This window comes from Lissotriton helveticus, chromosome 5_1 (assembly GCF_964261635.1).
Source record: "Lissotriton helveticus chromosome 5_1, aLisHel1.1, whole genome shotgun sequence".
Classification (NCBI taxonomy): Eukaryota; Metazoa; Chordata; class Amphibia; order Caudata; family Salamandridae; genus Lissotriton; species Lissotriton helveticus.
The window spans coordinates 2,118,838,183-2,118,866,012 of record NC_136065.1 but is presented as its reverse complement, the minus strand read 5'-3'; the positions used below and the strand labels follow the sequence as shown (position 1 = coordinate 2,118,866,012).

The 27,830-nt window shown below is 46.6% G+C and overlaps 1 protein-coding gene across 3 annotated transcripts in view; it reads right to left on the bottom strand.

Moving 5' to 3' along the window:
* RAPGEF1 (Rap guanine nucleotide exchange factor 1) overlaps positions 1-27,830 on the bottom strand; it is a 669,494-nt gene that overhangs the window by 217,517 nt on the left and 424,147 nt on the right. The window lies entirely within an intron of this gene.

Below are 27,830 nucleotides of genomic sequence, written 5' to 3'. Positions count from 1 at the left end.
GTAAAGTCTTTGGAAGTCACAAGATAGTTGACTCCACCTTTGGACCATAGTGCGAATGGGCATCAGCTCCATCTTCAGATAGTTTTTTCGCCAGCAGGGAAATTATGGAGTTTTGTGAGAAACAGAAAAGATGCCCGGGTTTGCTGTATCTAAATAAGATAATACTGGGACAGATAAAGGTAGCAGGGGAGGCGGGTGGATCTGCAGCTCTACATGCCAAGAACAGATGCATACTGGTACGTAGCATTTTCCGTTCGAGGCATATGAGCTGCAGATTACACACTGTACTGTGCATAGATCGTATAGCAGTACCCACATCTAGCGGCGACCACCAGTATGGGCTGCAGATCACACACTTTAGGATAGATTGTATAGCAGTACACGTCCTTAGCGGCGACCACCAATATCTATTGCAGTTGTTTGAAATAGTTGAAGTTGAAATGACTTATAAAGCGCTCGATCACCAAGCGGTTTCATGGCGCTGTGAGTTGGCAGGGGGGCAGAAGGGAGCACCAACGAGGGGGTATTACAGTGGGTAAGCTTGGGTGAAAAGATAAGTTTTAAGGGCTTTGCGGAAGTCCAGATAGATTGTCATTGACCTGATAGGAGGAGGAAGAGTGTTCCAAAAACGAGGGGCAAGGAAGGAGAACCTCATGCCACCCAACTTAGTCCTCCGGAAGCGGGGAACATTCAGAAGGGCCTGAGTAGAGGAGCGAAGGGTACGGGTTGGGACATGGGGGAGATCATGGCGTTGATGAAAGCTGGGGCTGAGCCGGCAAGGGCCATGAAGGTCAGGCAGCCCATCTTAAATAGAGATCTCTGCAGGATAGGAAGCCAATGAAGGGATTTAAACAAGGGAGTGATGCGATGATACTTGGGGAGACGATAGATGAGACGCGCGGCCTGGTTCTGTATGGATTGTAGGCGCCGGAGTGGTTTGAGTACAGCCTGGCCCACACTAGCTTGTTGTTTTGTATGCACATCTACACAATAGTGCTTTGTGAACGTGTGCGGCGTAGACCATATAGCTGCTTTGCAGATGTTATCTTAGGGAATGTTCCCTAAAAATGCCATTGAAGCCCCTATTTTCCTGGTAGAGTGGGCTTTAGGAGGAACAGATAGTGTACGTTTTGCTTTGTGATAGCAAATTTGTATGCATTTGACAATCCATCATGCAATTCCAGATTTTGATATGGGGTTGCCTTTGTGTGGTGGTCAAAATTACACGAAAAGCTGTTTTGTCTTGTGAAAAGGTTTTGTCCTTTCAATGTAATAGAGAAGTGCCCTTTTTACATCTAGTGTGTGAAGAGCTCTTTCTGCGACTGTGGTTACGAGAATACTGGCAACTCCGCAGATTGATTGAGATGAAATGGAGAAATAACCTTAGGGAGGAATTTTGGATTTGTTCTGAGAACTACTTTGTTATGATGGAGTTGTAAAAAAAAGTTCTTTAATAGTTAGTGCTTGTAGCTCACTGACTCTTCTAAGGGAAGTAATGGCCACCAGGAAAGCGACTTTCCATGTAAGGAATTGTAACTCGCACTTGTGGAGATTTTCGAAAGGTGGACCCATTAGTCTTGTGAGAACAATGTTTAAACTCCACACAGGTGAGGGTGGTACCCTGGGAGGAATTATCCTTTTGAGGCCTTCCATAAATGCTTTGATGGCAGGTACTCTGAATAGTGACAAGTGCTGTCTATTTTGTAAATATGCTGCTATGGCAGCGAGGTGTAGCCTAATAGATGTGTATGCTAGATTACAACTTTGAAGATGTAGTAGATAACCTATGATGTGTTGGATAGACACATCTAGAGGATTGATGGTGTTATTGTTACAGTATATCACAAATCTTTTCCACTTGGCTGCATAGCATGCCCTAGTGGTGGGGCATCTAGCTTCTCTGATAACATTCATGCAGTCAGGGGGAAGGTTAAGGTAACCAAACTCTATGACCTCAGGAGCCAGATCGCTGGGTTGAGCTGTGCGGATCTGGGTGTCTGGTTTCTCCAAGGCTCTGGGTTAAGAGGTGTGGGGAGAGGTGTAGTTTTTGATGCGGGACTACAGATAGTTCCAGTAATGTGGTGTACCACGGTTGTCTGGCCCATGTTGGAGCAAACATGATGAGTCAGTGAGTGTTGTTGCAGTGTGCGCACCACCAGGGGAATTAGTGGGAGAAGTGGAAAAACGTACGCAAATCTGCCCGACCAATTCATCCATATCGCATTGCCTTTGGACAATGAGTGTGGATACCTAGTAGCGAAGCTTGGGCATTTGGCGTTTTCCTGTGAGGCGAAGAGATCTAGCTCTGGCTGTCCCCACTACTGGAAAAATGGTTGAAGAACTTGCGGATGAAGTTCCCACTCGTGAGTCTGTTGCATCTGACGACTTAACAGATCTGCTATGCTGTTCTTGACTCCTGGAACGTATTGGGCTAGGAGAAAAATGTTTTGAGGAACAGCCCATCTCCATATGCTTTGTGCTAGTTGGGAGAGTTGTAGGGAGTGTGTTCCGCCTTGTTTCTGTATGTAATACATTGCTGTCAAATTGTCTGTGCGGACTAGGACAGCTTTGCCCAGAATGTGTTTCTGGAACAACTTTATTGCTAGGAATATCGCTAGTAACTCCAGGTGATTGATGTGGAGCAACCTTTGTTGAGGTAACCACCTGCCCTGCATGGTATGATGCAACAGATAGGCACCCCAGCTGGAGAGCGATGCGTCCACTGTTCGCACAATCTGTGGAACTGGCTCGATGAACGGTTGCCCCATGGAAAGGTTTTTGGTGTTCCACCACTGCAGAGAGCGATGCGTGCAACCGTCCACCAAATCTGTCAGCTGACCTTGAGCTTGGTTCTCCACTGACGTGCTAAACATTCCTGTAGGGGACGCATCTGGAGTCTTGCGTGATGCACTATGAATATGCAAGAGGCCATCATCCCTATTAGCTTCATGAACACTCGAGCTGGAAAAGTGTTGCAGCTGAAACTTTGTGATGAGGCTTTGTATGCTTGTTATCCTGGCTGGACTGGGATATACAAGTGCTTTTGAGGGGTTTATTGTAACCCCGAGGTATTGTATGTGGGACGATTGTAGATGAGACATTGGGTGGTTTATGGTAAACCCTAAGTCGTGAAGCAGTTGGGTTGTGGCGTGAGTGTGGTGTACACACAGGTTGTATGACTTGGCTTTTATGAGCGAGTCGTCTAGGTAGGGGTACACATGAATATGCTGCCTTCTCAAGTGAGCCGCAACTACTGCAAGACACTTGAAGACTCTGGGTGCTGTGGTGACTCCGAATGGGAGTACCTTGAATTAGTAATGCCGACAGTCCACTACAAACCTGAGATATTTCCTGTGAGAGGTGTGAATAGGAATATGAAAGTAGGCGTCCTTGAGATCTAGAGTGGCAAGGAAGACTCCTTGTGAGAGCAGAGGAAGGACCTGTTGAAGTGTGACCATGTGAAAATGGTCTGATTGTACGTACAGGTTTAGGGGTCTGAGATCCAAGATGGGTCTGAGAGAGCCGTCCTTCTGTGGAATGAGGAAGTACACAGAGTAAACCCCTGTTTTGCTGATGCAGGGGTACTGGTTCTATTGCATGTTATTGTAAGAGGGCGATTACCTCTTCTTTTAGCATCGATAAATGCTCTGTTGACATTGGACATTGTCTGGATGGTATGTTTGGGGCCGGGGGCGGAGGGGTTTGGGGGGGGTGCTGAGGTAAGTTCTAGACAATATCCCGATTGAACGATTTGTCTCACCCAACTTTCGGTCGTGAAGTTGCTCCAGACAGGTAGGAATTGTAACAATCTTCCCCCGACCAGAGTGGAATGGTCCGGGGGGAGTGGAGGGAAGTCATTGGGTAGGGGTGGAGGCAGAGCGGGTATTTTTGGTTTTGCCTCTGCCTTATAGGACTTGGAGGGGTTGTCACAGGAATAACCTCTGGAGGTGGCCCTGTAAGAGGAGCGACGAAAGGAACGTCTGGGAGCTTGCGACTGCAGAGTTCCCATGGATTTAGCTGTGTCTGTCTTTCTTCATCTTTTCTAGAGATGAATCTACGGCAGGCCCAAATAGATGTTCCTGATCAAATGGCTGGTTAAGGATGGAAGTTTGTACTTCTGGTTTGAAACCTGAAATGCGTAGCCATGCATGTCTACGTAAGAGTACACTTGTGTTAATGGCTCGTGAGGCTGTGTCTGCAACGTCTAGAGCACAACGAATGGAGGTGTTTGTGATGAGTTTACCCTCCTGTATGAGGTCGTTGGCTTTCGTTTTGTATTTGTCAGGAAGGTGCTGCAATAGGGTCTCTAGCACGTCATAATGTGCCCTATTGTATCTGGCTAACAATGCGTGAGTGTTGGCAATTCGCCATATGTTAGCTGCTTGTGACGCTGTACGTTTACCAGAGGCGTCCAAGAGTTTCGATTCTTTGTCGGGAGGCAGAGCATCCCCTGACGTTTGTGAATTAGCCCTTTTTCTGGAGGTGGAGACGACTAAGGAATCCAAAGGTATTTGGCCCTTGATGTATACAGGGTCTGCTGGGGGAGATTTATATTTTTTCTCAATCCTGGGATTAATAACCCTAGCCCTAACAGGATCTTTGAACACCTAAGGTGCGTGTCCGACTACCTCTTTTAACATAGGGAGAACAGAGGTGGACTTTTTGTCTATGTCAAAAGTGTCCATTAAGAAATCCTCTTCCACCGGGTCTGCATGTAAATCTACCCCGTGGTATTGTGCAGCTCTATGAATGAGCTGGTTGAAACCCATGGTGTCCTCTGGAGGGGGAGGTCTAGAGGGATAGATGCTATTTCGTGGTACATTAGGGACATCTGGTGTATTATAATCATCCCATGGGTCTGGAGTTGAAGGCGGACTATGATCCCCTAGTGGTTCATCGTCTGCACCCCTCCCCCGTCATCAGAGGGTGGAGATGGAGTAGGAGAGTGGTGTGGAGGGGAGGCAGAGGAGGTGGAGAGAGTCTGATAGGAGATGCTGCAATGTCTCTTTTTTGGTGGGGGTGGAGCCGGTAGAGGCATGTCCATTGGTCTCTTTCTGTGGCTGAGAGTCAGTTGACCTGTTTTTGGGTCCATTATAAGAGTTTTTTGTGCTGGATCGGGACGAAAAAGCTCTCCTGTCTGAGGCTGTTCTCTCGGCGCAGATTCTTTGGGTTCCGAAGGCTTACGAGGCACCGATTCAAGAGAGGATTTATGCTCCTTTGGCTTGGAAGCGTAAGATTTTTTAGTCTCTGAGGGGGCCTGCGGGACCGGTTGTTGTTTCGGTTCTGAGCGGTTTTTCGGTGCCGGAGGCTGAGAATCCGTAGGTTTCGGAATGGTTTTTTTACTCGGTTCAGATGACTTTTTCGGAGTGGAGGGGTCGGTGCCAGTATGTTTTGGTGCTGATGCAGAGGGAGTGATCGGCACGTAAGAAGACAAGGGTTTCTTTTTCGATGCCAGGGTTTGGGTGTCGGCTCCGATGGCAGGCTGACTCGATTCCGAGTGGCCGGAAGGCGCGGGCGTGAGAAGTAGTGTCCCGGTGTACACCTAGGCCCGAAGGTGAAGGTGTCACCAGAGCTTTTTTCTGGGTTTCGGGGAGAGGTTCATGGTCGACGTCACTACTTATGACCCGCTGCCCAGGAGTGATGTCTTCGAAGTCGGAGTCATCGTCTTCGGCCGCGTTGCAGAGGCTTTCCTTGACCCGCTCCTTCTCCGGTACATCGACCCCCTCATGGAAGATGTCATCGAGAATGGATGTAGACGATCGAGCCATGCTTCTTCGAGATCGACGATTCCAAATAGTTTTCTTCAAGTGGAAAGAGGCACAAGCTGGACAGTCTCTGGCCTCGTGCTCCGGCAAAAGGCAGAGGTTACACACCTTGTGGAAAAGTAAATTTTGCCATGTTCTGTGTCCCTACGCCCCATCCATCATATGTTATGTGTGCATGATCAATATGCATATGTTATTCCCCATTTCTGATTAAAGACGCAATTCCAGTTGTGTCCACCTCTAGTATGTTAGTTTCCAGTCCTCGTGAATACTACGAATATCAGGCCTATGTAAGTAATGTTGCCACGTTTCTCAGTGTGCACGTTATTCAATTATAAAGTCCCCGTTTCCAGGCCTCAAAAGAGCCCGGACCACAGATTCAGCTCCTGTCTCCTGAAAGCCTCGCTGAGGAGCGATACAGCCCCCACCTGTATCCTCGACCCTTCACTTACTTCCTGCCTTGCAGTGCCCGGTGCACCCCGGCTCTGCCTCTGAGTCTGCCAAAAGTATGTTATAGTTCCAGCTATCAGTTCAGTCCTCCTCCTCTGCATTCCTAAGCTACTGAACTGCATCAATAGTTTCCGTCATTGTCTAGCCTTCTCGTCTCCACGTTAGAGAAATACTGTATTTAATAGTCATTTAATATTCTTCACGCACTACATGAAGAATAATGCATGGTCCAGTCTTAGAATCAAGTTAGCTTCTCCCCTCATGACTTCTAGTTTATATCAACATGTTCCCTAAACATCAGATACCAGATAGGGTTTAGGTACATGTCGCTCCGACCTTCCAGACTCTAGTCTCTGCTCCTAGCACAGAGTTCGTAGCCCCCAGCTTCTCCTAGTAACACGTCATTGCTAGTTTCCGCGCACCATTAGGTTAGAGGTCCCGGCTCCTTAGGTAGCCCCCTCCAATGTTTCCGCCCATTCATGACATATTCTGTTACGTTTTGCATCACATGTCTAAGTAAACTCCCAGTTACACCTCTTATTTCTCTTATCTCTCGCGACTGCTACGCGTCACGCCTTCTACTCCACCCACTGTTACGCCTATTGCAATGTACTGCTATGTGTTTGCGCTATGTATATAAGTCAATGTTTTGTTATTAAAATGTTAGCGCGCTCATCCCAGACCAAGCCCCGGCAGCTGCTGGGCCCCAGTTGTCCTGCTGGGCCTCTTTTCCCCTGCTGGGCCTTATTGTCCTATTCCTATGCAGGTTGTCCTGATCCTGTCCTTATGCTGTAATAAACCTGCAGAAACTCCTACTACCTCGAATCTTGACTCTTATTTTATTGAGCTATCTGTTATGCTATAAGTCTAGTCAAAAATAGGGTATTATTTATTTATTTACCACATAATGGCGCCCGAATAGGGACTTGCCCTTTCCCCACGCGTCGGTGAAGCCACGCCGACCCCCTGACCCTCTGCAGTCGTGACGGAACCATACTGGCCAAGTGCAGATATTTCTGCTTCAAGTATCCCTCAGGCCCACGGAGGAGACGGAGGAGGCGGTCCAGCATCCGAACGAGACGGTGGAGGAACGCGGCGAGTCCCGACCAGAGCCCAAGCCGAGAGTCCAAGGTCCGAGGTATCCGGAGGCCCACCCGTAACTGAAGTCCGAAGTCCGAAGTTCGTCGTCATAGTCCAGTCCCGTTCGAGGCCTTCCGTTCCGTGCTGCCCGGTGAGTACCATTGCTGGGGTAGTGTCTAGACAGGGTCAGTCTAAATTGACTCCTGGTCCGTGGGTTGGTGGTACCCAAGCCCACAAACGAAGTGTTCACCTAGGTGGATACGGGTCTTGATGCGTTCCTTTATGGGACCGGTATGTTCCGTACTGTTATAGCAGTGCATCCAGTAACTCTAGTCTGTTCCGTTCTCGAGAATTCTGTTCTGTTTTCAGTATTTTCAGGTAGTGTTCTGTTTGAACTGTTATTTATAATGTTGTTTAATGTATTTCCAATGTCGTGGTATGCCTGAATTGTTTTCCCAATTGTTATTGTTTTTCGTGTATTGTATTGTGTTCCGATTCAAGTTTAGAATGCCGCTCTTTTCCAAGTTACGTCAGTTAAAAACTAGAAAGGGTCTGCTGGAAGCAGCAGTTCCTGTTCCGCCTAGGGACAGTCCAGGTCACTTTATGTATCAGAAACATGGCATAAGCGCCATATTGTATCTAGATTTATGGGTAGAGTATACCAAACAGTTAGAAGAAAAGTATAGATGGCCCGTATCGGGTACATGGGATGCCGAATGTATCATGCGAGTAGAAGAAGCATTATGGAAAAAGAAAGCCAGACAGTCACAGAAAGATGCCATCGAGTTATGGCGTAAGGAAGCGCATAGAAGAACGGAAAAGGAAGTCAGAAAGTCAGAGTTAAGTAGAGAATCCCAAGAACGAGTCCAAGAAAGAGAATTAATCGAGATAGGTGAACAAGTCAAAGCCGAACAGTCAGACAGACAGAGGCATGCCCTTATTAAGGGTATGTATCCTCTCCTTGCCGAAGGCTTGCCAAAAGCGACCCCAGAGGCACCCAGTAATTTCCCGCCGCCATTAGTTCCGACCAAGTTACGTCACAAACCGACCGCAGCTGATATTTTTATTTCGTCCTATTTGGACGACACAGTTCCAGAATATGCCAATCCTGTTCGCGCTCCGCCTGTCCCTGTAAATCAGGCACTTCCCGTTTCTCCAGACACCGGAGTACCTGTTACGGTACCCCCGGGTCAGCCTGCCATACAAATTCAGCCCACGTTACAATTACCGACCCTGCAAGCACGAAGAATGTCAGTCGACGATTCTAGTATAGGGGCCGCAGGAGGAGGTCCTCCTCAAACCCCGCCGCCACACAAGCGTTTATCAGCACTCGAATTACATGCTCAAGCATCACAGCGTACTCCAAAAAGTAATAAGTCAGTTACAGAAATCAGACAAGCCCTTGCCGAATGAGTCTATGACGCAGTCCCAGGCGAGTATAATATGGTTTTATATTCCGTACGCGTAAGAAGGGTGACCGAGTATCTAGTCACCTTACCAAATATGAAAGAAGATCTAGATAGAATATATCGTTTCATCCGTACAGGGGATGATCCAGAAAGTATTGGCGAGATTATGTCTCAAAGGAAAGCCGAGATTCAGCTCATGATATTAAAGTTCCTGATCAATTGTCTAATAAGAGAACAAGATTACCCGTCTAAAGATCCCGCCGAAATGAGAATCCTGACAAGGTGGAGTGATAATATAGCCGAGGGTAAGCACAAGACCATTAGTGCCATGGAAAGTATGTACAAGAAAATTCGTAAAGAAGTAATAAGGTTACACGAACAGCGTAAAGCAGCACAAGTAAGCGAGAAAGAAAGTATCTCTGATCCTGAAGAGGAAGACGAGAATCCCGCCAGAATAGCGTATGTAGGAAAATCCAGATTTCCAGATCGCCATTTACGTCTAGAACCTAAGTCTATGTTTCATCATCCAGCACCAGAACAAGGTTCTCTAGAACAAGTATTTCAAGCTACCGATCACATTCTGAAATCACGGGTCGGTTATAGCGAATTAAGTACCATGCACGAACAAGAACTAGCCCGATCAGCAGTCCGATGGATTACTGATTCTACCACTTTTCCAGACGAAGTAGTGGCACAAATGTTTCTGAAACTGCCCCCAGCCGAGCAACGACTGGTGGGTATGTATATGATCCAGCACCTCATTACCCTGTATGAGGGTCAACATTCTGATCCAGGCCCGTTACATGATATCCTGAACGAGTTACTCCAGTACAGATGGAGAGGTCTAGGTACCGATTTAATAAGTGTCATTCTAGAACAGCGTCACAAGTATAGAACGTTTTTGAACCCGCATTTTGTTCATGTCTCACCCCCAGAAAGTAAACCATTCTACATAGACAGACAGAATCCGCTACGAGAAGTCCACCCAGTCCAAGGGGCGGGTGGCGTAATGCAACGAGTGTTTGTATACACTCCGATATCAAAGATGGAACTCCTTGAAATGAAGAAATTAATTCCCTGTCATGACAAAGATCCAGCGGGGTTCCATCGAGAATTAAAAGACATGCTCCGTATGGGAGAATGCACTTACCCAGATATCATTAAAATGTTAAAGGTCCTGCTACCCGCAGGGGTGTATGAAAAGTTAAAGGAAAAAGAATGGGAGGTGGGAGAGAAAAAGATCGATTGGGCAGCTCTAGAAGCTGAAGACAAGGCACGAGTACCAGGTACCGGTCTTGGAGATAAATGTAAAGAATTACCAGAATTATTGATTCAAGTTTTACCCAGATTATTGACAACTAGGAAAGAAGACTGGGATGCAATCTCAGCCTGTAAACAGAAACAAGAAGAGGATATTAGTGATTTTTATTCTAGATTCGAAAAATGTTTCAGTATTAATAGTGGTCTCAAGACAAGTAGTGAGTCATACCCTCATCTTTTCGTTACCAAATTAGTCGAGAATTCAAGTCCACAAATTAAAAATCGAGTTTTGAAAGTCGAAAGCACCTGGCAAGCAAATACTCCGTCCCAGATGCTCCAGATGCTCCAGTATCACCAGAATAGAATTAGAGAAGAGCAAGAACACGAAAGAAAACGTATGAAAGACACGAAAATGAAAGTGCTAGTTGCACAATCTATTCCTCAAGACAGTCAGAAGAGGGGTCCGAATCAAGCCAGTCATCCTGCGGCTCCCGTTAAAGGGAACTGCAATTATTGTAAACAGCCAGGTCATTTTATAAACGAGTGTGCAGTCCTGAAACACAACATAGCTACCGGTAAGACTAAAGAAAGACCACGTCCGCCGAGACAAGAACAAGTTTCACAGACTCCTCAGTCACAGAATGCACCGCAGACAGTTACAGTACCGCAGCCTATTGCTGCAACACAGCATGTTACATCACAGATGTACCAGTATGCACAGTCCGAGTATCCAGAGTACCAGTCATATTCATGAAACAGCCTAGAGAGGGAGGTAGGCTTGCCTCTCATCGAGATACCTGTAGACCAAGAAGGTCCCTATGTTCATAGTCAAGTATTAGGGAAAGACAGAAAGTTTCTGATCGATACAGGGGCAAGTAGGACCACAATTAGTCACGCCGAAGTTCCAGGGGCTCCGCTCTCAGGCTCAAGAAATGTTTCCCTTGGATTTTCAGGAAAACCCATAGTTAATGAGATATCAAAGCCAGTTACTCTAGAAGTAGGTCCCTTGTCCCGTACTACTGATCTGTTACTTACTAAGTCATGTCCAGAAAATCTATTAGGTATTAAGACACTGAAAGAATTAGGTACAGTTATTTGCTGTTCCCCAGAGGGAATACGTCTGTTCCTACGTGACTTTAAGGGTCACTATGTATTACGAGATTTTGATTCAAGATTGTCTAATGTTCCGCAGCATTTATGGGCGCAAGGTCCAACTGATGTAGGTTACATGCAAATCACACCCTATCGTGTGACTCTCAAACCAGGTGTAGTGTTACCACGAATCAGGCAGTATAGATTGCCACCTGAGGCTGTAGCAGCCTTATCCAAAATTATTGACGAGCTCATGGTTCAAGGAGTAGTTGTAGAAACTGACTCCAATGTATGTAATTCCCCGATCATTCCAGTCATGAAACGTACTGATCCAAATGCACCCCCAGTATATCGATTAGTGATTGATTTACGAGAGCTTAATAAATGTATTATTCCTCAGTACCCAGTTGTCCCAGACATTTCTTCCCTGTTAACAGCCATTGATTCCGAAGCCATGTTTTTCACTGTTATTGACCTCAAGAATGCATTTTTTAGTGTTCCAATTCATCCAGACAGCCAGTTTCTTTTCGGATTCTGTTTAAATGGAAGGAGCTATATGTTTACACGCGCTCCTCAAGGTTTCACAGAAAGCCCTAGTATTTACAGTCAAGCACTCAAGAGACAACTAGACAACATTCACATGCCAACTGACACTGCCCTGCTCCAGTATGTCGATGATCTGCTGATCACAGCCCGTTCTGAACGTGACTGCGAGCGAGCATCACTTACAGTTCTGTATTTTCTAGCCGAGATGGGGCACAAGGTGTCACCTTCGAAGCTTCAATTCTGTGTCCAGCAAGTGGTATACTTAGGACACTTGCTGTCCAAGAGGGGTAGGCAGTTGACACCCGATCGTATCCAGTTAATAGCGAGTCTTCCCCAGCCCAGAACCCAGAAGGAGGTACGTGCCTTTATCGGCCTTACTTCTTATTGTAGACAATGGATTCCCCAGTATGCATTTCTAGCCAAGCCACTGATACAGTTAACGACACAGGAGGCAGCCGTATCGACTGTCCTCCCTTGGACATCTGACCATACACTTAGTTTCAACGAGTTAAAGAAAGCCCTATGTCAAGCTCCAGTTCTAACTACACCAAACTACAGTAAGCCTTTTACACTTTTCGTTACAGAACGCGAAGGTACAGCATTATCTGTTCTCACACAAGATCAAGCAGGACAATACAAGCCCTGTGCTTATTTTTCGAGCACATTAGATCCAGTCGCCCAGGCGTTGCCTGCGTGCCTCAAGTCAGTTGCAGCCACAGCACTAGCTATCAGACAAAGTGATTCTATAGTTTTAGGACATTCCCTGACAGTACAGGTCCCACATTCAGTAGAAGTTCTTTTAAACCGAACACAAACTCAGCACTTGACAATTGCACGTTTAACAGGTTATGAATTGACACTGTTCCAGCCACACATAGAAATTAGACGCTGCAACGTCCTGAATCCTGCTACACTGTTACCATCAGTTAGTTCAAATCCAGACACACATAATTGTGTGGAAGTAGTTAACATTACGACAAAACCAAGACAAGACCTGACAGATATTCCGTTACCAGATCCTGACCTGACACTTTATGTGGATGGTTCATGTATGAGAACTAGTACAGGAGAACTAGTCGCCGCGTATGCAGTGACTACTGACACTGAAGTTATTGAAACACACCGTATTGATACTCTGTCCGCTCAAGCAGCAGAGCTAGTCGCTCTGACACAAGCCTGTATACATGCCAAAAACCTGAAGGTTAATGTTTACACAGACTCACGTTACGCATTCGGAGTTGTACACGACTTCGGAGTGCTCTGGCAGGAGAGAGGTTTTATGACTTCTCATGGAACCAAGATTCAGCATGGTCTCCTTATTCAAGCCCTGTTAGATGCCATACATTTACCGACATCTATTGCTATCATGAAGTGCAAAGCACATACGAAAGTCACTGACATTATTTCCCAAGGTAATGATTTAGCAGACCGCACAGCCAAGCTTACAGCACAGACTCCAGACATTCCAGTTAATCAGACACATATTCCAGATCTGACTACATGCATGACAGTTAAGGACCCTACACAAGATGTCATAGATATCCAGTTACATGCTACTCCTGATGAAATCAAGAAATGGTCTGTACAAGGAGGGGTCCAGACAGATCAAGGATGGTTAACGAAGGGTAGAGCCACATGGTTTCTCCCCGATTCTATGGTTCAAGTCATTATCAATACCGCACATAGTCCAGCACATTTAGGAGAAAAAGCTATGTTAGACAGTATCCAGAACATTTGGTTCAACAAGCATTTACGAGCTGCAGCCAAGCAGAAAGTCCGTACCTGTATGATATGTTGTCAGTTTAATCCAGGTAAAAGTGTTCCGGTGGAACAAGGTGGTTTCCAGCCCCCTGACCACCCTTTTGAGGTCCTCCAGATGGATTATATTCAAATGGAGCGATGTCGAGGTTTCAAGTATGTCCTTGTAGTTGTATGCGCCTTGTCCAGGTGGACAGAAGCATATCCAGTCCCAGATTACACAGCCGCGACCACTGCCAAGCAGTTGGTTCGTGAATTCTTCCCTAGATATGGACTCCCTAGAGTCGTATATTCTGATAACGGCCAGCCATTCTCATCCGAACTCATGAAACATGTTTCCCTTTTGTTAGGGTACCAGTGGAAGTTCCATTGTGTACGCCATCCAGAAGCAGCTGGACTAGTCGAAAGGCATAATCAGACTCTGAAAATTCGAATTGCTAAAATATGTAAAGACAAGGGTGTGGACTGGTTAGTAGCTCTGCCAGTCGCTCTGTTTTACATGCGTATGGTCGCACATTCCAGATCAGGTCTGTCCCCGTATGAGGTCGTTTTCGGCCGCCCCCCTAACATGTGGGGTACTCCTAGACCCCGAAGTATTACCGATGTTTCATGTAATATGCTGACAGATTACCTAGCTTCCTTGATGTCTGCCCTCAACTCATGTCGTTCACAGGTTGCCGCCGCATTTCCAGACAATACCGAGGTGGCACCGCACGAGATCGTTCCAGGGTCCCTTGTGATGATCAGAAATTTCGACAGATCAAGTCCGCTGGAACCACGTTGGAAGGAGCCACGTCAGGTCCTCTTGACCACCCGGACTGCCGTCAAGTTAGAAGGCAGGAAGGGGTGGGTCCACCTTTCTCATGTAAAACTTTTCAAAGGACCGAAACCAGTCTTTAAAAACATTTCCAAGAACATTTCCCAGGATTTGAAGGATTGCCAGAACATTGTTTTAAAGGACTGTCCCGCACAAGACTTTATTACAACCCCTCCCTTGTTAGAGAAAACTCCGCAACAGGAGTATAAATTAAAGCTCAGGTCTAATAAGTCAGCCAGTTTGATTGTATAAGTCCTCCCCTAGGTGAAACGGTTAGACTGTTTCTGACATGTATAAAATAGACCCCCATAGTGAGAGAGTCAGTCAAAGTTCAATCAAATGTATCGTTTTTCTGAGTTTTGTATTATTTCTCAGCATAATGATTTCCTGCACCAGCTATGCTTTCTATCTGTGTTTTTCAGTTCCTCATGTAAATATGTCTGCTCATGCTACAGTAGAGCACACGTTTAGTGATCTGCCTCCTCACGAATATTCATACCGCCTCGCAATGCGTAATAACACATTTATCCGTATGTTACATTATTCACACCAGACCAGCAATGCCACAAATTGTTGGGTGTGTGGTCGACTCCCCCCTTTCCAGACACCGAAGGGAGTCCTGCCACTTTTTCCTTATCCATTCTCACACAATGGTTCGTGTGGAGCATGGTCCACGTTAACGTCATCCTCAACAGATATGTCTTTTCTTAACAGTACATGTTTCCCAGACAAGCAAGGTTTCCCCCACAGAACAGGTTTAGATTTAGAAAATGAAGTATATAATTTAGGAAATTATTCGTCGAATTTCATGGTTCTGAATGTTCAGTCTGATACTACTCCAGACTCACCCGTTATTTCAGTACTACCAGTCAAAGGCGAATTATGTGTCCGTAGTTATGGTTCTGTACATATAGGTCATAGTGAATGTACTACTGTTATCCAGTATAGTGACAGTAGGAAATCTATTTTCAAAGCTTCACGTCATTCTTATTTTGTTTGTGGTCAAACTGCATATGTCCGTCTGCCCCTCGATTGGGAGGGAACCTGTTACATTGCCTTCCTACTGCCACCTGTTTTTCTAGCCCCACCTGACTATCATAGGAATTCTTTCTTAGTACACACTAGACACAAGAGAAATCTCCCGATTGTCGATTATACTGAAACTGCCGCAGAGCAATTCATTGATATAGATAAAGGTGTTTTCCCTTATTTAGGTACAGTTGTAAATAGTAAGCTAATCCGTAGGTTAACAAGAACCCTTGAAGCAGTAGTAGATGAGACTGCCTCCGCTCTAGGTAATTTAACTGAAGAGCAATCCTTTATGAGAATTGTCGTTTTACAGAATCGTCTCGTCCTTGACGTCATACTGGCCGATAGGGGCGGGGCCTGTAGAATTCTCGGATCCAGTTGTTGCATTTTCATTCCAAATAACGCGCCGTCTGTTTATTCAGCTATAACCAGACTCCATAAAATTGCCCATCTGTTACACCAAGATCCAGGCACCTGGACATGGTCCGGTTGGTTCTGGAATGTAATTTCCGCATGGGGATGGAAAGTCCTGTCCTTTCTAGGTATTGCAGTAGCGATCATATTTAGCTGCTGCCTCTGTATACAATGTGGCCCTGCGATTTGCAGCATGTGTGCTACCTCTTGTATTCCCAGTCCCAAGCCCCGTCCTAAATCCCGTTCCAAGACAATTCGAGACGAGCAAATGGTACTGTATGAAATGATAGACGGTATCATGAATATTGATGTTTCCTGATGGAAACGTAGTGACAAGGAGGGAATGTGGAAAAGTAAATTTTGCCATGTTCTGTGTCCCTACGCCCCATCCATCATATGTTATGTGTGCATGATCAATATGCATATGTTATTCCCCATTTCTGATTAAAGACGCAATTCCAGTTGTGTCCACCTCTAGTATGTTAGTTTCCAGTCCTCGTGAATACTACGAATATCAGGCCTATGTAAGTAATGTTGCCACGTTTCTCAGTGTGCACGTTATTCAATTATAAAGTCCCCGTTTCCAGGCCTCAAAAGAGCCCGGACCACAGATTCAGCTCCTGTCTCCTGAAAGCCTCGCTGAGGAGCGATACAGCCCCCACCTGTATCCTCGACCCTTCACTTACTTCCTGCCTTGCAGTGCCCGGTGCACCCCGGCTCTGCCTCTGAGTCTGCCAAAAGTATGTTATAGTTCCAGCTATCAGTTCAGTCCTCCTCCTCTGCATTCCTAAGCTACTGAACTGCATCAATAGTTTCCGTCATTGTCTAGCCTTCTCGTCTCCACGTTAGAGAAATACTGTATTTAATAGTCATTTAATATTCTTCACGCACTACATGAAGAATAATGCATGGTCCAGTCTTAGAATCAAGTTAGCTTCTCCCCTCATGACTTCTAGTTTATATCAACATGTTCCCTAAACATCAGATACCAGATAGGGTTTAGGTACATGTCGCTCCGACCTTCCAGACTCTAGTCTCTGCTCCTAGCACAGAGTTCGTAGCCCCCAGCTTCTCCTAGTAACACGTCATTGCTAGTTTCCGCGCACCATTAGGTTAGAGGTCCCGGCTCCTTAGGTAGCCCCCTCCAATGTTTCCGCCCATTCATGACATATTCTGTTACGTTTTGCATCACATGTCTAAGTAAACTCCCAGTTACACCTCTTATTTCTCTTATCTCTCGCGACTGCTACGCGTCACGCCTTCTACTCCACCCACTGTTACGCCTATTGCAATGTACTGCTATGTGTTTGCGCTATGTATATAAGTCAATGTTTTGTTATTAAAATGTTAGCGCGCTCATCCCAGACCAAGCCCCGGCAGCTGCTGGGCCCCAGTTGTCCTGCTGGGCCTCTTTTCCCCTGCTGGGCCTTATTGTCCTATTCCTATGCAGGTTGTCCTGATCCTGTCCTTATGCTGTAATAAACCTGCAGAAACTCCTACTACCTCGAATCTTGACTCTTATTTTATTGAGCTATCTGTTATGCTATAAGTCTAGTCAAAAATAGGGTATTATTTATTTATTTACCACAACCTCATGAAGATCTGTGTCTCGAAACTTTGATCCACACGGAGGATACTTTTTAAAGGGAGTCCTTTTCTTGAGCCACATGCTCTGGCCTAGGTAGACCCGAAGGCCTTCGTAGACGACTGGAATTGAAGGCTTCGAGGTTGAAGATGCGCATCGATTAGGGATCGTGATCGAAAAAAATACCGTAGAAAAGAGTGAAGGATTGCGCGTCGAAAGTTGTATCGTTCACGGTACCGAATTGGAGCGCGATAAACACATCCGAGCCCAATGGTGGAAAAAAACTATCTGAAGATGGAGCCGATGGCCATGCGCACTATGGTCCAAAGGAGGAGTCACGTATCTTGTGACTTCCAAAGACTTTTCCAATACAAAAACAAGAGCAGACATCCGGGCCCAACACCAGATGGCGATCTATGCTAAAGTGTGTGATCTGCAGCTCATATGCCTCGAACATAGTGTTATCGGTTTGGGGTAAGTATTTGGTAGTGGGAGTTGAGCTTCTGGGGGTAGACTCAGGGGTCCCCCAGGGTCAAGGATGCACTCTTGTTTCACCCTCAGCGGCACTAGGGCGGCCGGGTGCAGAGGCCCAATGTTTTCCATTGGCGGATAGTGGGCCTCCGGTTGGTGGCTGCTGACTAGCAGGCCTCTTGGCTGGGGGAGCAAATCTCCTGGACTTTAGCTCAGGGCAAATGGGGAAACAAATTAGCACCAAAGATAAAACCCTCAGCGGCACTAGGGCGGCCGGGTGCAGGGTGCTGTTTTCACGTCAGATGCCCCGTTGCTTTCAATGGAGAACATCTGGTTTGTAAAGACACTAAATGCTTGGGGATGAATGTCTTCTGGATGCGACCACCACTTCGACAGGTAAGTTGGAAAGTTAGGGGTTGGTTAGGCACTGTGCAGGGGTGCCTTTTGGGATCGGATCTTCTTACCAGCTCCTGGTCGCGGTTAGGGGGGGGCTGTAGGAAAGTGGGTTTCTGTTGCAGTAACCCCCCCACTTTTTGCCAGACTACTGATGCACTTTTCCTTGGTGTGCCCTGGGTCCCTGTCAATCAGGCTCCCAGGGCCTGTGTTGTTCCCCCAAAAACGAACCAAATTGGCATCTCTGGCCACAGGTCAGCCCTTGTTAAATGGTACCACAGGTACCCAGGGCACTGTGAAAAGAGAAGACCTCTAAGGGCTGCAGCACTTATTGTTCCACCCTTAGAGGGCCTGTACCCTGGCACTCACACACTGCCTTGGCAGGCTGCGTGTCTTTGTGCAAAACCTAGTGAAGAGTCGACATGGCACACATCCCTTTGTGCCATGCCCACAAAACGCAACCCTGGCATCCATCAGTCACCCCTCTAGCTGGGTGCCTTATGCCAGTGGTGAGGGTACAGGTGCATGAGCCCTGTACCCCTACAGTACACAGGTCCATTCCTGGACACTGTAAGTGCTGCCATTAAGAGTATATGGTGCTGGGAGTTTGTCATTACGAACTTCACAGCACCATAATGGCTGCACTGAAGACTGGGTTGTTTGGTATCAAACTTCTCAGCACATTAAACCCACGCTGATGCCAGGGTGGGGTTTAATGTAAAATGCACGACAGAGGGCTGTGTTGCACAGCCCCGTGGAGAACATGCCCAGGCTCCCAGTCACTGCCTGAGTGTCCAAACAGGACGCTCAGATGAACAAGTTACTTACCTTAGGTAACGGTAAGAGAAGGCTCGCTGCCAGAGTTGGGCTTCCCGAAGATAGAATGTAAGGCTTCGTAAAAGCTTTGAAGCTGGGCAGGGGTTGCTCCGGGTCCCGGAAAGGCTTGAGTCGACCCAACAGGCTCCGCGGGTGGAGCCAGACGACTACCTGCCGCGTCCTGCGTCGGCTGACAGACGGGGAGAATGCGAAGCGCGACGATGCTTCTTCGCTTTCTTCTTGTGCTTTGACTTACTTGAAGAATTTGCTGGTGGCTGCGCGACGGGTTCCGCGCCCTCCCTCTTGACCCGGTCCTCATACGGCACGGAGCGGACTGCCGGGTCTCAAGAAGCTTTCGGGACCGCTCCCGCAAACACTTCGGGTTCATGCCTGGAAGTCGGGGCACGACTTCGGGTCGTGGTCGCGCTCTGAGCACAAATGGCATAAGAGGTGCGAGTCCGTGACCGACATCAATTTGTGACAGGCGTCACAAGCCTTGAAGCCAGTCCAATGTGACATCCCTCGTCAAAAAGTGACTCAAGGTACCGCTCTCTCCGGATCAGCCCTGGATGGCGCAGAAAAAGAAAGAACTGACCTCAGTGCCCGAGAGCGGCGTTCAAGTAGATACCATGACGTCATCCCAGCGATCACACCGCTAACGACGAACGCGGATTCGACCGATGCCACCTATCGATGTGCAGAGGTACTGCTGAGAAAAAAATTCTCCGGGGCCAGTCGGATGCCTGGGGGTAATTTTAAGGTGAGGAATAAATAACTAACAGTTTCTTTCAATAAATCACAACGCAGTGTTGTGATTGGCTGGGAGAGTCTGGAAGCCTCAGTGCTTCCAGCAGACCTGCCTTCGAGGACGAAGGTGAGACATGCAGCGGCGGGAGAGGTGGTGTGGTGGAGAAGGTACGTTTATTTATTTTTCTCCCTTTTCCCACCCCCGTTGAGAGGCAGCCGCACCTGCTGGTGTCAGACTGAGTGGCGGGATGGAGTTGAGTCACCTACATCTTTTAATGTACGTTTGGTCTTGACAAAATGTATTCCTGCCAGTCACTGGCAGGATTGATCATTACCCAAACCATATTATTTCCAGGTAAATGATAGAAGATAGTGGGTCACAGATGGTCTGTTTTTCCTTCGGAGGCTGGTAAGTTGGTTCAAACCTGCATTTGCTTAACCTCCCAAAACATTTAACTGTGCCCAATTTCCAGGGAGACCTGTAAGCAAGAAGTAGTTGGGTAACAGTATCAAGGGGATGTTTTTCACCAAAAGGTTTTGAGTGGCATCGAACTGACAATGAAAGAGAAACTGGAGTCTTTATGATATCGCACAGAACCAGAAGGGAAAAACATCAGAATTATTCACTTTTCAGTTATCCATAATTTGGTATGACCCCCTCCAACCCCATCTACACCATCTTTCAAGTGCTACCCAAGGTCATAAGAGTAATGGGGGAGACATGCATAACATAACAATGCCCCCTCTCCCTGTTACGAAAGAGCAAAGTAAAGAAATATCTCAAATAAAAAATTCAAGAGTAACCTTCTGCCACCCACCCTCTCCCACCCAACTCCCAAAGCTGTGCTTTCAGATCTCCATCCAGAGTTGCACTAATAGGCGCTTGCACTGCCCTATCAGTGTGGACTGAAATTCCCTTACTATGTAAGAACAGTGGGAAACAACTATTTTTTCCCACTTTTGCTACATAATAGCAGTGAATACCCACATTTAGAATCTGGTATTCATGATAGTGCTTGATGGTGAGAGCCATACACAACAAGGAATTGTAGATGGTTAACTGTGACTAATGGAGATGCTGCTTATTGACGGGTTCTGAGTGACATTAAATAGAAAAGAGTGAAGCACAAGTTGTTTACGACTTGAGGTCACTGCAGGGAATAACCAGATATTGATTTTATTGCTCATGATAAAGGATTCTGTTGAAAACTGTAGATAACAAATATAATTATAAGTGACTGACTGTGACTTACACAGATGCTTTGTGCTGAAGGGTTCTGGCAGTGCTTAATTTGTAAAATGTAAGTGCCAGGACCTCGTCAGGAGGCCACTGCAGATGGCACTACCCTTTGCCACTGCCAATGACCGTACCAATACAAGGACTAACCATCACACTCCTACAAGTGTAAGAATTCAGACTATTCAAGGTTACCAAAACTATATGAATGGTTTGAACGGCAGGTAGTAATAATTTTTTACGTATATTGATTTAATGAACAACTATTGTTGTGTTCATCTCTTAATTAAACAGGCAGCGCCACCGTGTGGCAGACTGTCATAAGTGCCAGTGTTGACAATTAAGTGTTGTTGCAGAGCACCGGAAACTACTGGATCAAATTAAGCACTGGTTCTGAGTAATCTCAAACTAACAATAGAGATGCTCGAGTTGTCTACGATTTCACTCAGAACCCAGAAGTGAAAAACATCCCTGGAATTCATGTTTTACCGATCTATAATTGTATGCTGTAAATACTCCTCTCCCTCTCCCTCCCCAAACACAATCTCCTGTCCATGCTCCCAGCATGTACGCCGGTGCAGAGGAGTGACTGGAGAACCAAAAGAAACGTGTTAAAAAAATGATGGGTACTAAAATCCTGGCTTCCCGAGACCCACCCCCACACCACCCTCTGAAAAAATCCTCCTTCTCCACCTGAAATGGAAGATAAAACATAACCCTGCCTACTGCTACTTTGGACAAGCTCCGTTGTGACGTCAGTGCAGTGAATACATGGATGCCAACAATGGAATGCAGATACAACACTCTTACTCTTTCTAGGAACAAGTGATGTACTCCCTTATTTGTCATTTAAGTTTGGTTTAAAACAGGTCTTAAAAACTTTAAACATTCTATTATTTTCTATATTTGGTGTTAGTTTAAATGTTACTTTCATTGCTCTACCAGTGTGTTTTCATTTTAAAATTGTGTTTTTATAATGAAATATTTCACAGCGATGCACCCAAATAATCCAATGGACACGGTGCAGCCCATTTAAAAGTGGTGCGCAAGACAAGTGTACACTGACAGCCGAGTAAGTGTGCAGTTCTCATGTACACCAGCAGACAAGGCGGTCAGTGTGCAGGACACGTGTACACCGGAGGATAAAGCTGTCAGTCTGCAGGACACATGTACACCGGAAGACCAGGCTGTCAGTGTGCAGGACATGTGTACACCGGAAGATAAAGCTGTCAGTGTGCAGGACACGTGTACACCGGAAGATAAAGCTGTCAGTGTGCAGGACACGTGTACACCGGAAGACAAAGCTGTCAGTGTGCAGGACACGTGTACACCGGAAGATAAAGCTGTCAGTGTGCAGGACACGTGTACACCGGAAGACAAAGCTGTCAGTGTGCAGGACACGTGTACACCGGAAGATAAAGCTGTCAGTGTGCAGGACACGTGTACACCGGAAGATAAAGCTGTCAGTGTGCAGGACACGTGTACACCGGAAGACAAAGCTGTCAGTGTGCAGGACACGTGTACACCGGAAGATAAAGCTGTCAGTGTGCAGGACACGTGTACACCGGAAGACAAAGCTGTCAGTGTGCAGGACACGTGTACACCGGAAGACAAAGCTGTCAGTGTGCAGGACACGTGTACACCGGAAGATAAAGCTGTCAGTGTGCAGGACACGTGTACACCGGAAGACAAAGCTGTCAGTGTGCAGGACACGTGTACACCGGAAAACAAAGCTGTCAGTGTGCAGGACACGTGTACACCGGAAGACAAGGCAGTCAGTGTGCAGGACGCTTGTACACCGTTGGTGCACTAGCAGCCTTGTCAGTGTGCAAGACGAAACTACATCGACAACCACAGTTGTCAGTGTGCAGGGAGCGTACACTGAAGGATAAAGCTGTCAGTGTGCAGAACTCATGTACACCGACAGGCACGGCTATCAATGTGCAAGACGTGTGCACTGAGACACAAGGCTGTCAGTGTGCAGGACATGTGCGAACCGTTAGCCAGAGCTGTCAGTGTGCATGCAGGACATGTGTACACTGAGGGACAAGAATGTCAGTGTCTGGAATGTGTGTACACCAACAGCCATGGCTGTAAATGTGAAGGGTGGGAGCACTGAGACAGGTTGTCAGTGCGCAGGATGGGTGCACTGAGACACAAGGCTGTCAGTGTGCAGGACCCGTGCACTGAGACACAAGGCTGTCAGTGTGCAGGACCCGTGCACTGAGACAGAAGGCAGTCAGTGTGCAGGGCGTGTGCATTGAGTCTCAAGGCTGTCAGTGTGCAGCATGCTTACACTGAGACACAAGGCTGTCAGTGTGCAGGACCCATGCACTGAGACACAAGGCTGTCAGTGTGCAGGACCCGTGCACTGAGACACAAGGCTGTCAGTGTGCAGGACCCGTGCACTGAGACAGAAGGCAGTCAGTGTGCAGGGCGTGTGCATTGAGTCTCAAGGCTGTCAGTGCGCAGGATGGGTGCACTGAGACACATGGCTGTCAGTGTGCAGGACCCGTGCACTGAGACAGAAGGCAGTCAGTGTGCAGGGCGCGTGCATTGAGTCTCAAGGCTGTCAGTGCGCAGGATGGGTGCACTGAGACACAAGGCTGTCAGTGTGCAGAACCCGTGCACTGAGACACAAGGCTGTCAGTGTGCAGGACCCGTGCACTGAGACAGAAGGCAGTCAGTGTGCAGGGCGTGTGCATTGAGTCTCAAGGCTGTCAGTGTGCAGTTGCTTACACTGAGACACAAGGCTGTCAGTGTGCAGGACCCATGCACTGAGACACATGGCTGTCAGTGTGCAGGACCCGTGCACTGACACAGAAGGCAGTCAGTGTGCAGGGCGTGTGCATTGAGTCTCAAGGCTGTCAGTGCGCAGGATGGGTGCACTGAGACACATGGCTGTCAGTGTGCAGGATGCTTACACTGAGACACAAGGCTGTCAGTGTGCAGGACCCATGCACTGAGACACATGGCTGTCAGTGTGCAGGATGCTTACACTGAGACACAAGGCTGTCAGTGTGCAGGACCCATGCACTGAGACACATGGCTGTCAGTGTGCAGGACCCGTGCACTGAGACACAAGGCTGTCAGTGTGCAGGACCCGTGCACTGAGACAGAAGGCAGTCAGTGTGCAGGGCGTGTGCATTGAGTCTCAAGGTTGTCAGTGCGCAGGATGGGTGCACTGAGACACATGGCTGTCAGTGTGCAGGATGCTTACACTGAGACACAAGGCTGTCAGTGTGCAGGACCCATGCACTGAGACACATGGCTGTCAGTGTGCAGGACCCGTGCACTGAGACACAAGGCTGTCAGTGTGCAGGACCCGTGCACTGAGACAGAAGGCAGTCAGTGTGCAGGGCGTGTGCATTGAGTCTCAAGGCTGTCAGTGCGCAGGATGGGTGCACTGAGACACATGGCTGTCAGTGTGCAGGATGCTTACACTGAGACACAAGGCTGTCAGTGTGCAGGACCCATGCACTGAGACACATGGCTGTCAGTGTGCAGGACCCATGCACTGAGACACATGGCTGTCAGTGTGCAGGACATGTGTGCACCGTTAGCCAGGGCTGTCAGTGTGCATGCAGGACATGTATACACTGAGGGACAAGACTGTCAGTGCGTGTGCAGGGCTGTAAATATGAAGGGTGCAAGCACTGAGAAAGATTGTCAGTGTGCAGGACCCGTGCACTAAGACAGAAGGCAGTCAGTGGGCAGGGCGCGTGCATTGAGACACAAGGCTGTCAGTCTGCAGGACACATGAACTGAGACATGGTTGTCTGTGTGCAGGACGTGTGCACTGAGACTGGAGGCAGTCAGTGTGCAGGGGGTGTGCACTGAGACACAAGGCTGTCAGTGTGCAGGACACGTGCACTGGGACACAAGGCTGTCAGTGTGTGTAATGCGTGTGCACTGATAGCCAGGGCAGTGTGCATGCAAGACACATGCAAGACACATGTACACTGCGGGACAAGGCTGTCAGTGTGCATGCAGGACGCGTGTGCACCGATAGCCAGGGCTGTCAGTGTGCATGCAGGACGCGTGTGCACCGACAGCCAGTGACTCAGCGGCATATGAAGAAAATATTCTTTCTATGCTTAATGATCCAACATTCTATAAAAAAATTACTAAAAATCCAACAGAGAGAGTAATTAAACTTATTCACGAAATAACAACTAAAGCTTTTAATAAGGATATTATTACAAAGAAAGAATATGAATATTTAAATAAGTCTCAGAAGAAAATAGCTTGCATCTATGGCACACCAAAGATGCACAAAAATGAACAGAACCCCCCTTATCGCCCTATCGTATCTACTATAGGTACCCCCACTGAAGCCTTATCAAAATATCTTGATAGCATTTTAAGACCATACATTCAATTTACTCCCTCATATATTAAAGACACTGGGGCTATCATTGCTAAAGTAGAGCATCTACCTTTCAATGAGAATAAAGACCTTTTAGTAACATTGGATGTTGAGGCTCTCTACAGCAATATTCCTCAGAACCAAGCTATGGAGGCCACCAGTTGGTTTATCGATTTACATCAGATACCATGCAATAAACCATTTATCCTACAATGTCTATCAGTGGTACTGAAAGAGAATGTGTTCCAGTTTGGTGAACACATGTACCAACAGACGAAAGGCGTCAGCATGGGGGCAGCAATGGCTCCATCGATAGCCAATATATATATGGCTAAATTCGAATCCCAAAACATATACAATGAGATGGCACCGTTCTACGAGTCTGTTTCCCATTGGTACCGATTTATAGATGATATTTTTTTCATTTGGACCAATGGGGAACAGACTCTCGTAGAGTTCCTGGAATGGCTGAACCTGGCAGATGGAAATCTCCATTTCACTGCCCATGTTAGTTCAGCTAAAGTGGAGTTTCTAGATATTAACATCAAAAATGTGTCTAACCAATTGGAAGTTGACCTACATGTGAAGCCAACGGCAAGAAACACGTTGCTTCATTTCAGTAGCTACCACCCAAGGAATCAAAAGGATGGGATACCCTTCTCCCAATTCCTTAGGGTGCGTAGAAACTGCACGAATATGAGGGACTATGATGTCCAGTCTGAACAGATGAAAAACAAATTCATCGCACGTGGCTACCCTCATAGATTAGTACGTGAGGCATATAAGCGAGCACGTTATTTTGATCGAGATGTGCTACTTAATTCCAACAAACAACAAAAACAACAGAAGTTAGTGTGTATTACTAAACATTCTCCACTAAATGCCACAGTTAAACAAATCATAAATTCAAACTGGCATCTCCTAAATATAGAATCAACTCAACCCAAATTACCAAAGCCCCTGTTTGCCCATCGTCGAAACAAAAACTTGAAAGATCTAGTGGTAAGATCACGTTTCGAAGGCACAGGTAGCAAGACTCCATACATCCAAAAGTCTTTTGAGGGCGGCAATGCCATCAAGGGAACTTCGCGATGTGGGTCATGCCAGTCATGTGAGGGTATCATTTCAGGTGAGACCTTCACATTTAACCAGATAAGGATTCAAGCTCAGGAACTATGGACATGCAATACCAGTAATGTTGTTTATCTTTTACTGTGTCCGTGCAATTTAGGTTATGTTGGTGAGACGTCAAGAACCATGAAATTGCGCCTCACCGAACATAGATCTGCCATAAAAACACGCAAAATGGCAGCTCCTTTAGCCTTACATTTTTCTGAGTTCCACCATGCACCCTCACAGATTCGATGGAGGATCTTAGAAAAGATCCATACATCCAACAGCAATGGTGGAGATAAAATTAGAAAGAAGAGAGGTATACTGGATTTTTTCTTTGAATACCTTCTCCCATGGGCTGAATAATGATCTACCATGGATCAATGCAATAATATAAAAAAGCTCTATTGGGCTATATGTCCTAGTCGACAAATGGGTTTACATGAATCAATGCAATAATATAAAAAAAGCTCTATTGGGCTATATGTCTTAGTTTATAAATGGGTTCGCATGGAATATTTTGAATCCCTGTAGCCCCTATGTACACAAACACGGGTTTTTACGAATAGTTTCCCTGTTACAGGGTCCCAAAATACAGTTTAGTTAGACCTTATAAATAAAAAGCGTTAAATGGTAGCCTTTCCCTTTAAGAAACACATGGCTGCAATCTAACCAATAAGCGGAGCCGGCATATATAGCCAATGTAGAAGCCTAACTGAGTTTCATGCTGAATTTCAAGAAATCGCCGGGATTCATTTACCACCGGTCCGTGCTCAGCCCTATGATTCACGGTAAGCTGTAGGCAATGCGCGAAAAGCCATTAGCTCTTACTTTTAAACATCAGGCAGCGAACTATTCTTAACTGCGGGTGTTCGGTTTTACAGCAATCAAGACGCTGGGAACCATATGCAGCAAGGCTACGTAGACTAACCTTTGAAGCCGAGCTGAGCAAGCCGAACGTATGAGAGGCTGCTGATTACGGTGAGCCGCCGTCTATTACAGCGTTTTTAGATTAACTGCATATGCGGTATTTTTGTTAGCATCTTCACCTTTTGATTTAAAAGCACACAGGATTCACACTGTTTCCGGCCCCCGTTATAGCGTTGTTAATAAAAGATCAGTAATGCGGTATTGTACTGGGGCTCATTTGTGACCTGCAGGTTAAATAACAGCAACCGCGTTTATGCCCCTACTTTAGAACCAAATTTGTCGGAAACCAGTCATAGCCGGCCAATACTTAAATTGTCTTCCAAGCAGGTAAATGTGGCTTGGTGCATAGGAGGAGGCGATGTAAACTTATGATATATCTGTTCCTCGTTATGATATCAATCTTGTTGTTACCGACATCTGTCAAAGCGTCTTGTTGTAAAATACTGTTAATGTAGCATCTCTTCCAATAGTTTAAAATAACAGTAGCAATGTTTAATGCTTCGCCTATAGATATACAAATACGGACGCCGGGAACCATACGCAGCCGGT